The sequence below is a fragment of the Triticum aestivum genome, chromosome 6A, assembly GCF_018294505.1.
Source record: "Triticum aestivum cultivar Chinese Spring chromosome 6A, IWGSC CS RefSeq v2.1, whole genome shotgun sequence".
NCBI classification, from domain to species: domain Eukaryota; kingdom Viridiplantae; phylum Streptophyta; class Magnoliopsida; order Poales; family Poaceae; genus Triticum; species Triticum aestivum.
Window position 1 is genome coordinate 3,471,954 of NC_057809.1, and position 12,028 is coordinate 3,483,981.

The window sequence follows — 12,028 nt, forward strand, 5'->3', positions numbered from 1 at the left end:
CATTTTGATCATTGTTTGACCAAATAACTTGACTTTGAGAACTATTTTTTAGTTTCTTCATTTATTTATTTTTTAACACAAGAAGGCGCCAAGCGCCAAGATATCATTCATCTCAAAAGCATAGTACAACGTGTATTACATATCCTTGGACCTGAAAGTTATGAAGATGAAGCAAAGTTGGGCAACAAGAATAGCTTTGAGAGGAATGAGTACAACTAAGGACAGATTATAATCTTGAGTTGAGAACCTGATGAGCACAATCATGAGCTATTCCATTGATGTTCCTGTTAATATGGTAAACAGCAAGAAGTGTCCTGAAGAAAATTGCTAATTGGAGTGCGACACCTCCAGTTGATCGAGTCGTCATTGATGTTCCTGTAAGCAGCCATCTTGGCCAACAAGAGATTATCCGTGAAGAAAGTATTCTTTATATGCCAAGCATGTTATTATGCTTCTTCCAATTGATCTACCACCAACACAGCAAGATTCACAAACTACTTAACCAGTACAGAGTTTCAACTACCTTACTTAAATTTTTTTGTGTAGTATTATGTTGTAATGAACTAATTGACCAATACACAGTAGTACTATGAGTGCTTGATCTCTTCTTTTTTTTGCGATGGTTCCTGAATTGAGGTATTCAACGTATGCTGCTGAAGACTGCATGAACAAGAAGAAAAAAAAGCTACAAGGTCAGGTCGAGTGCAGGCTACGACATTGTGAATGTCATGTCTCAAGATGGCAATGGGGCCCCGAAACCCGCGTCCCCGTGAGTTTTTACCCTATTAGGGGACGGGGATGGGCATCTTTTCATCCCCGCGGGGCTGTTGTTGGGCACATTATACAACCCGACACGTTTCGTGGGTTTACACCCGTTTCGGTAGTCCCCGAACCCGAAACCCGGCAATACCCATGAAATTACATTTTTTTTTTACCACCATAGTCATCTTACCCCCGAAATCTTAGAGGCCTTGATGTGTTCACAAGATTGGATAAGAAACAAATATAAATGTGTGTCTTTCTTTACATATCATCATAAAGTTTATCAATATCTTGCTGCAATGTTTCATAAGATGTTCATTACTACTTATTTGATTCTCATAGATGCTGACAATGAATAAGGACAAAGCTTTTGGAGTTGTCTTCAAGACATTCAAGAGGGAATGCAGGTGAAGTACATGTACTTGCAAATTTCATATACTAATCTGCATATTTTTCTCATGTTTAACTTTAGCTTGAGCGAATTTTGATCTTCCCTAGGACTTGGCACTTTGATTTGGCATTGGAAGATTTGAAGATAGTCGTTTGGAGGCTTGGAGATGTGAAAGATGCCATGATGATTTCAACTTTAAAGTGATTTGTGAACTATAAGTTCTATATCAGAACTTATATAGCTGTTGAACCATCTACTATTGTTTTTTGTTGAAATTTACTCAAGTTATGCTGCTGAAATGTGCTTGTTTTGCTGCTGAAATGTTATTCTTTGTCGCCACTATGTTTGTTTAAATATTTTGATTTTATCGTGGGTTCCCCGTGGGTTCCCCGAAACCCGATGGGTTTAGGGGACGGGCAAAAAACTAGCCCCTCACACGGTGATGGGGACGGAGACGGGTTTATGATTTTCTCGTGGGGATGGGTTTGGGAAGGAAAAACCCGATGGGTTTCGTCCCCGTTGCCATCTTGAGTCATGTCTGTACTGCAAGGAAATGGAGCATGGAGCAGGCCAGCAGGGCATGGCTCAAAGGTCAAAACGTATAGAACTGAAACTGTGCTAAAAAAACTGAACATCACGGCCAAACATTTTAATTTTGACAGCAGCAACGATCGAAGGCAGCATTTTTCTTTATGTGCGCGTAGCCGTAGCCCCAGAGGCCAAGTCATAAAACTCTTTGAAGTTCAAACAAAAACTGACAACATTTTTTTTTTATTTGTCTCCTCCAAGAAAGAGCCAAGTCAGTCTAACCCAATTAGGCAAACATCTCCTCTGAGTTCAAACAAAAACTCTTTGAAGTTCAAACAAAAACTGACAACATTTTTTTTGATTTGTCAGCATTTTCCTTGCAATCCAGAAATCCAACTAAAGTTAATAACAATGATAAGTTATCGGTGGCGAATATCCAGACACCGGAATATAAAAGTGTATATGCATCAAGCAGGGGATACTTTTGAAAGTACTGAAAACATCATAGCAGGGGATACTTTTGAAAGTACTAAACGGTCATATTGTAACCCAATAATGAAGGTTGAAGTAGGCAACTGGGGCAGGGGATACAAGCAACGAGCAGGAGCAGCCCAGTCCGTTAACTAAAAAGAGCCCATGGTTCTATCTATATCTGCACTTTGATCATCAGCAGCCCAACATGCAGCACGCAACTGTGCCAGGCTTCAGTTTGATCATCATCAGCAGAAATCTAAGTTCTGTGTCTGAAATCTACATCCAGGCCCCTCCCTCCAAAACAAAAAGATCTACATTCAGCTACGGTCATCGGCCGGCAGAAATCTAAAGCCGAAATACACAAACGACATCGGAAAGGAAGATGCACACAGAAAAATGCAAACAATGGTCAAGTTGTTGGGCTTTGCTTGACCAAAAAGCTTGCTCGGAAGACATAAAGGAAACGAACCACACATACTAACTAACCGAAAGATTCCAAAGCAACTACCCTACAGATATTAGGAAATAATAGTACTCAGCTAAAACCTACAAGTCCACTTCACAGGCAACCAACACACTACATAGAGGCTTAATTTCAGCGTCGGCCATGTCAGCCGCCACAGCAAACAAACATGGTAGAACCTACAGCAGAATGCCGTTTCCACGTCTCGGCTCTCAAAAACCCACGGCACCTGCACAACAGTCAACATCGTCAGTCAAAAACCAATGTGTACTAGACATCCTCGCTGAGAAGCCAATCAAGTCATATATCACAATTGTGCATGATTGCAACAATAAACATCGACTCATTTACCCGCTGGACATATACAGCAATATACAAAGATGAATCGTCTCAGCATCATTAGGAAAAGCTAAAATCAGCCCAGCAATAGAAGAGCAATCAATTTGTAGTTTGTACTGCACACTACACATCATCAAATAGCCGACATGTTCTGAAGCTTTCTGCTACATAAGTACAGACGATCGCAGTGCAAACTAAAAGTTCATTGACTCAATGCCTCCATCAGAGGCAAATACTGATCTTCCTAATTATCTAGTCATCCAAAGTTTACTTCATGTATCAAGTGCATATGAGAACATCATGAACTACAAAGAGAAAGATCGCGTATCTAACTCATCAGTATGCTTTTCTGGAATACAAACAACAGTTAGAAATTTACCAAATTCATGCTGTAGAGACCTCAAACAAGAGAGATCACACGTCATCTTATTAAATACCGAACAAAAGGATATAAACAGAGCAACAAAAAGAGATAAAGTTACATCACCTGTTCATCAACCAACAAAGCCATAATAAGAATGGTAAGATTATTTACATGTTAAAAAATGCATTTAGTGAGTTTGTACGAATTATGACCATAAGGCCAAAAAAAATATGCACAGACTGGAAAACCTAAGTTCCAAAACAAAGCATTACATAGAACTGTGTGGAATTAATGAACTAGTACTACTACTCTATAAAACTAGAGTACATGGTACTATGAATTGACGATTATTATCAAGATCGATCAATATAGATTTTAAACTTACAATGCAAACTAGTGAATGGGAAAACATAACAAGCTTTAAGCTTCTAGATGCGCCAATTGGTTAACTATTTCACATAGCAGATGGTTTCATTCCAATTGGATGAAAAGACCATTACAACATAATTGTAGTTAGCACCTAGCAATGGCCAGGTATCAAAGTAATAGTTATATTCACGTTCTAGCTATAATGTAGCCTAGTACAAATAAGAGTTTAGATCACCGTAAGTTCACCAGATCATCAAAAAACAAACAACACAATGTATTCTTATATATCAAGTTCAGACCTTACTCATAGGAACAATATTACCGCAACCACATGCCAAAAGCAGCTGCATTGAATACGAGCGAAACTAACTAACAGAACTATTTTGCTTGTGCAATGTAGATAGGGAGGTATTACCTGCAGTATAGAAATTCGTGCAGGGATAACAGGTGCTGCACCATATGCTGTTATCACTTTCAATATGTTTGCTCTGCATCGAGTCAAGCTGGAGCGTGAAGTGGCCAATCATCGTATAGAGAACAATCACATTTGTGTCCTCATCATACCCAACTAAAAATACAGAATTTATTTTCCTTGGTAACATCCCCTCCAGTGGAATGGTTTTCCGCAGCAACACCCATTCGACAATATCATCAGAGTTAGATTTCCTCTCCCACAATTGGATGGTCAGGTTCAACAAAACAGCAAGGCCAAGTCCACCATCCTCCATCCGTAAGAGCTGAATTAGTCCATCTGTATCAGGGCAATCTACTGGCTTATCGATCACATCAAGGCTCTGAATTTTGACGTCAAACACAAGGATACCACCTTGAGAAATCAACCAGCAAAGTGCATTCCCGACTAGGATGCTGTCCCTTAACACAGAAATATTATTTGTTATCATGGTCGAGAAAACATCTCCCCAAACACGAGATGATGAGTCATAGACAGAACAAAATGCCTGTCTATTGTATCCACCGGAGCAGAGCAAAACCAAATTAAATAGGCTCGAGAAGCAATCTCCGTGGACATGCCCATCTTCGGCATCAGCACACAACACCGCACCATGCCATGTACATAAATGCCCCAGTAAGGCGTCGTCAAGCCCTCGTGGAAAAGCCACGATGTGTTGTTTCCCGGTGAGGGGGTCCCACCGACGATCTCGCGCACCCGGGCGTTGATTAGGACAACGAGGCCGTGGCGGCATCCCATGAAGGCCCCGTAGTCATTGTCGGGTGTGCCGCTTTTGGGCAGCGACAAGCGGGCGGCAGGGATGCGGTCGGGCGAATCCATAATGGGAGTGAAGCGCTTAGTATACCCGTCAAAGAAGCCGAGCAGAGGAGGCTTCCAGTGGTGCGTGCGGAAGCGTTTGTGGAACAAAGGGTCAGACCGTCAGAGAGGATGCTGGCCCAGCGCTTGCATACGGCAGACGTGCGGGGCAGGGAGGACGGCTTGGGAGGGAGGCGGGTGAGGATCTCGATTAGGAGGTTGTCGTCGCCGAGCACCTTGGACATGGAGCCGGCCGGCTGCACGGAAAGCGGCAGCCTCCTGCCGTCCACACACAGTTCAAGATGGCAATGGGGCCCCGAAACCCGCGTCCCCGTGGGTTTTTACCCTATTAGGGGACGGGGATGGGCATCTTTTCATCCCCGCGGGGCTGTTGTTGGGCACATTATACAACCCGACACGTTTCGTGGGTTTGCACCCGTTTCGGTAGTCCCCGAACCCGAAACCCGGCAATACCCATGAAATTACATTATTTTTTTACCACCATAGTCATCTTACCCCCAAAATCTTAGAGTCCTTGATGTGTTCACAAGATTGGATAAGAAACAAATATAAATGTGTGTCTTTCTTTACATATCATCATAAAGTTTATCAATATCTTGCTGCAATGTTTCATAAGATGTTCATTACTACTTATTTGATTCTCATAGATGCTGACAATGAATAAGGACAAAGCTTTTGGAGTTGTCTTCAAGACATTCAAGAGGGAATGCAGGTGAAGTACATGTACTTGCAAATTTCATATACTAATCTGCATATTTTTCTCATGTTTAACTTTAGCTTGAGCGAATTTTGATCTTCCCTAGGACTTGGCACTTTGATTTGGCATTGGAAGATTTGAAGATAGTCGTTTGGAGGCTTGGAGATGTGAAAGATGCCATGATGATTTCAACTTTAAAGTGATTTGTGAACTATAAGTTCTATATCAGAACTTATATAGCTGTTGAACCATCTACTATTGTTTTTTGTTAAAATTTACTCAAGTTATGCTGCTGAAATGTGCTTGTTTTGCTGCTGAAATGTTATTCTTTGTCGCCACTATGTTTGTTTAAATATTTTGATTTTATCGTGGGTTCCCCGTGTGTTCCCCGAAACTCGATGGGTTTAGGGGACGGGCAAAAAACTAGCCCCTCACACGGTGATAGGGACGGGGACGGGTTTATGATTTTCTTGTGGGGATGGGTTTGGGAAGGCAAAACCCGATGGGTTTCGTCCCCGTTGCCATCTTGACACACAGTTGTCCAGCAATGGGGTCGACCCTGAAACAGCAATGAACATATCAAGTCAATGGACTGATTTCTTCAATAAGGGAAGTTGCAAATTAAACTTTCATCACACTGAACATATGTATATCCATGATCCATACAGCATATATAGCATACAACAAATAATCAACCGGCTGAGATGTCTCCCATTATCCAACACACACATATATGTACACCCATCCAGCATATATAGCATACACAAAGTAATGAGGAGGGAGAGGAAGTGGATGGGGAATCATCATCTCAGCAGCGGGATCCATCATCATCACTAGTAGAGTCGCATATCGGGTCGATCGGCATAATAACTACTTAACCAGCACAGAGTTTGAACTTTACTTAAATTCTTGTTTTTGTGCAGAATTATGTTGTAATGAACAAAATGAACTATGCACATTAGTACTATGACCGAACTATTCTCTTTTTTTTCCAATGGAAACTGAATTGAAGTATTCAACGTATGTGTTGAAGGAATGCATGAACAGGAGAAGTAATCTACAGGGCCAGGCCAAAACGTATAGAAGCACTGTGTCAATGAAAACTGAAACTGTGCTAAAAAAAGAGAGAAACATCACGGCCAATATTCGGCCAGAAGATCAACATCGCCGTAGTGGTCACCGGTTGGCTGTCTCGCCCGGCCGCTGCAGTCCCTATTTTTCCTGGAGGACCGACTTATTGGACAAATGTGGGAAATGGCAAGTCCAAGATCTGGAAGATATCTTCAGTTTACACTGGACAAGAAAAATCTCTATGACAGATCCAGAATAGGATTAGCATTTAAGAAAAATCAGTAATTTTCTCCAGTCAAACAAAAGTTTAAAAAAAACGCAAACGCTCATTTTGATTCGTCTCCTCGAAGAAAGAGCAGGTGAGTCTCAATCAACTAGAACCAGGCAAACATCTCCTTTGTGTATCTTGGCCTTGCAATCCAAAATTCCAACTACAGTAAATAAGCATGACAAGTTATCGGTGACAAAAATTCAGACACCGAACCATATAAATTTGCATCGGTTTTATCGACCGTCGAGAAGGACCCCCGCGTCGCCCTCCTCTGGCGACACGGGGGGCGATTCCCAGCGACACCACCGCCCTCCCCTTCTCATCCCTCGTCGCGCGGCCGCCTGAGGCGCCGCCCAAGGGCGGACCTAGAAGAAAACTTGAAAGGGGGCAAGAATGTATGGCGATATACCAACAAAATATGCACCCATATGAACTACCACATATGCCGCTATCATACAATGCAACACAATGCAATGTCCTCTGCCTCATTGTACCGCAACCAATTACCACGTATTGATCATGCTAATCGCCATTAAAATGTTGATTGATCTTCCAACCCATCACGTTATAGGATGAGGCTCGCGAGTGGCGACCCCCTACATTAAGTATTTTCTTCTTATATCATCATACTGATTGGGATTGTAATATGCAATCCTTTTCCTTTTAAATGGAACTCTAGAAAGATTGTTTTTTTCGAGAAAAGCCATACCCGGCTTTATAAATAAAGCAACTCTAGAAAGATTGTTCAAATCAACTAATTCATGTATCTTGGTAGTTGTTAGATTTTGAAAGAAAAAAACCCACTATGGCTGTGCCAAAAAGTCAAATGTTAAATGAATTCCTAAAATTACCACACATCATAAATGAAGTTGAATCGTCTTAGGGACTATGAAATATTAATGGATCATCCCAATTGAATTGCAGTTGCTCTGGCCGGACTAGCCTATTTTACTCGTCACTAAAATGTTGTTTATACAAAATTTGTATGTTTCAAGAAAAATGTTCCAACTGGCTATTCACCCTAATCAGTAAATTATACATATGAATTGGTGAGACTAACATGATTTCTAAGATAGAAATCGCACAAACAAAAAAATGAAAAGAGAAGAACCTACGTGACGTATACGGCTTACCTTGATGTCAATTAAAATTAGGGAATTGCATATTCAAGATTTAGGGATGGAAGATGTGCTGCGGCGCCTTCATGCAAGACCAGGAAGGATGAAGGACGACAAGTCGGCAATTATCGGCGGCAAGCTGACGGTCGCGTGAACGGCTAGGTGGGCGGCATCCAGGTTTCCGCCTCCTGCGTGGCGGCGGCGTGTGTGTGTATACAAGTTAGGGATGCAATGAGTCTAATGAAAATCTGCGATCGAGAAGGCAATGTGTGAAACGTGTACAAGCTGTGGGCTGTAGCAATTCTTATTCTTTGGTGGGATGATTCCTCAGAGTTTAGTTAGAATCCGTGGGCTCCTAAAAATACACGAGAAAATGGGCTGAGTGGGGGCAGGGTACTGGCCCAAGTGGGGGCAGACAAGTACACGCACGATCAAGTATACGTGGATGAGAAAATCGAGTGGGGGCAGCTGCCCCCACAACCTCTAACGTGCGTCCGCCCCTGGAGCCGCCGCCTCCAGTGATGGCGGCGGCGGGGCGTTTCCCCTAGGTCTTTTCTTCCCTCTCATCTTGGGAGCATCTAGCGGCTGGAGGAGGGCCGAGGGAGCTTCGATCTGGACTTGCGGGCGCGGCGACCTAGGGGTGCGGGGCTCCGTGTGTAACGCCCTCGATGCGGCTATATCTCCCACGTGTCGAAGCACGACTTAGAGGCATAACCGCATTGAAAGCAATGTCGCAAGAGAGGTAATCTTCACACAACCCATGTAATACATAAGGGAAAGAGATACATAGTTGGCTTACAATCGTCACTTCACACAATACATGAATAAAGCATTACAACATTCAAATACAAACAAGGTCCGACTACGGAACCAAAATAAAAGAAGAACTCCAAATGCGACAAAGGTCCCCGATCGACCCTAACTGGGCTCCACTACTAATCAACTAGAACGAAGCAACACAAAGGACAAGATCTTCATCGAGCTCCTCCTGAGCTTGGTTGCGTCATCTGCACGGTCTCACCAGCACCTGCAAGCTGGTTTTGGAAGTATCTGTGAGCCACAGGGACTCAGCAATCTCGCACCCTCGCGATCAAGACTATTTAAGCTTATGGGTAAGGTAAAGGTATGAAGTGGAGCTGCAGCAAGCGACTAGCATATATGGTGGCTAACATACGCAAATGAGAGCGAGAAAAGAAAGCAAAGCACGGTCGATAAAAGTATGATCAAGAAGTGATCCTAAAACAACCTACGTCAAGCATAACTCCAACACCGTGTTCACTTCCCGGACTCCGCCGGAAAGAGACCATCACGGTTACACACGCGGTTGATGTATTTTAATTAAGGTCAACTTCAGGTTTTCTACAACCGGACGTTAACAAATTCCCATCTGCCCATAACCGCGGGCACGGCTTTTGAAAGTTCAAATCCCTGCAGGGGTGTCCCAACTTAGCCCATGACAAGCTCTCATGGTCAACGAAGGAATAGACCTCCTCCCGAGACATTCCGATCAGACTCGGTATCCCGGTTCTACAAGACATCCTCGACAATGGTAAAATAAGTCCAGCAAAACCACCCGATGCGCTAACATCCCGATAGGAGCTGCACATATCTCGTTCTCAGGGCAACACCGGATAAGCAATCCGTACAACTAAAATCAGCCCTCGAGTTTCCCCGAGGTGGCGCTGCAAGGGGCTCTAGTTTGGACCAACACTTAGACAAGCACTGGCCCGGGGGGTTTAAAATAAGATGACCCTTGGGATGCGCGACTCCCAAAGGAAGAAAGCCTAGGTGGCGAATGGTAAAACCAAGGTTGGGCCTTGCTGGAGGAGTTTTATTCAAAGCGAACTGTCAAGGGGTTCCCATTATAATCCAACCGTGTAAGGAACGCAAAATCCGGGAACATAACACCGATATGACGGAAACTAGGGCGGCAAGAGTAAAACAAAACACCAGGCATAAGGCCGAGCCTTTCACCCTTTATCAAGTATATAGATGCATTAATTAAATAAGATATATTGTGATATCCCAACAAGTAAACATGTTCCAACAAGGAACAACATCTCCATGTTCCAACAAGGAACAAACTTCAATCTTCACCTGCAACTAACAACGGTATAAGAGGGGCTGAGCAAAGCGGTAACATAGCCAAACAACGGTTTGCTAGGATAAGGTGGGTTAGAGGCTTGGTTCAACAATATGGGAGGTATGATAAGCACGTGGTAGGGATCACAGCATAGGCATAGCAAAAGAGCGAGCAACTAGCAAGCAAAGATAGAAGTGATTTCGAGGGTATGATCATCTTGCCTGAGATCCCGCAAGGAAGAAGAACGAGTCCAAGAAGAAGACAAACGGACGTAGATGATAGGGTCCTCACAATACGACATTATCAGAACCAACCCGAAGAAGCAACACCGGAAAAGGAGCAAACAACATAGTAAACAACCAAGACATGAACATGGCATGATGCATAATCAAGTATGATGCATGTCCGATTTAATGAAGCATGGCATGGCAATATGCACAAACAATACTACAAATTAAGTGGAGCTCAATATGCAACTCCGTTGCATATTGACGAAACACCACATGACTTATTTGGTTCGAACATGTTTATGTACCCAACAATATTAAATGTTGTTAAACATGGCAAGAGGGTGAAACATAATAAAACTACCTATCTAGGCAAGCTTAAATGAGGCCGGAAGCAACGAACAACAATTCCGGTAAATCCTCATATGCATATATTAGGTTTGGAACTGTTCTGCCCTAAACACAATTTTAGAGTTATTAAACATGCAAAGTAAAGCCACAATGTTAAACTAGACATTTTTCTACCCCATTTACATATAAAGTTTGTTACAAACCGAGTTACGGTTATTTAGTTATGAAATAAATCATTTTAGCAAGTTATTAAGCAAATTTAAACAAACAACATTTTAAACATGTTAAACATGGATGAGAGTGACATATTATGAAACTAGATGAATTTCTAAGCAAGTTTCATATATAAATGGTTTTAATCCGATGCACGGTTGGTGAGAAATTATATGCATGAACTAGAGGGACTAATCTGTAAAACAGCAGTTTTCTGGAAAATAGCTAAATGCAGCAGCAGGAAAAAACATGCAATGGGCTGAATCTGGTTGGCCCAACAATGCACAGGGGCTGGAGGGGGGCTGCTCACTTCGGGCTGAGGCCCAGTCGGGGAAGGGCTTGACAGGCCGGATCTGCAGCGCTGGGCCACGAAGCGAGACGCGCCAGGAGGGCGCTGGACTTGGGATCGGGACGAGGCCCAGCTGGATCCATGCGACGAGGAGTCAACGTGGGGCGCGGCTTCGTCGTCCTCCTCTCGAACGGAGGCAGCACATGACTTGGGATCAAGCGCTCGCGAGGCAGGGGCCGAAGACGAAGCGGCACGGCTGGATGGCGGCAAGGCAGCAGCAGAAGGCGGCGTCTGGCGCGATGCAGGGGACAGCGAGGGGGGCTTGGGCTCCGGGAAGACGCCGGTGGGACGTCAGAAGCAGCAGAAGAGGTCGGGGATGAGAAATCCATGGCGGAGGCGGCGAGATCTGGCGATTCCCGGCCGGGTCTGACGCGAAACTGCGGCGGCGGTGGACTCTGGTAGAGCATAGGCGTCCATGGCGTCGGTCCCTGTGAAGAGAAACGAGAGAGATGAGAGAAAATTGAGAGAGAGCTTGAAGAGATGGGAAAAGGCAGGGAAAGGGAGAGGCGACGGGGTCCTGGAACAATCGAGATGGGAAAGGGCGGCCGGCGATGCTGCCCCTGTGGGCGCGCTGTCACGAGGAGCAGCGGGCGTTGGACGCGTCCGGGGACGCAGAAGCGAGGGGATCGAGGAACAGGATGCGGTGGTTGGTCGGGCACTGAAATTGGGG

At 43.9% G+C, this 12,028-nt stretch overlaps 1 pseudogene; it reads right to left on the bottom strand.

Moving 5' to 3' along the window:
* Positions 1 to 4,588: 4,588 nt before the first annotated feature.
* On the bottom strand, positions 4,589 to 11,775 carry LOC123131526 (mucin-5AC-like; annotated as a pseudogene).
* Between the last annotated feature and the right edge of the window lie 253 nt (positions 11,776 to 12,028).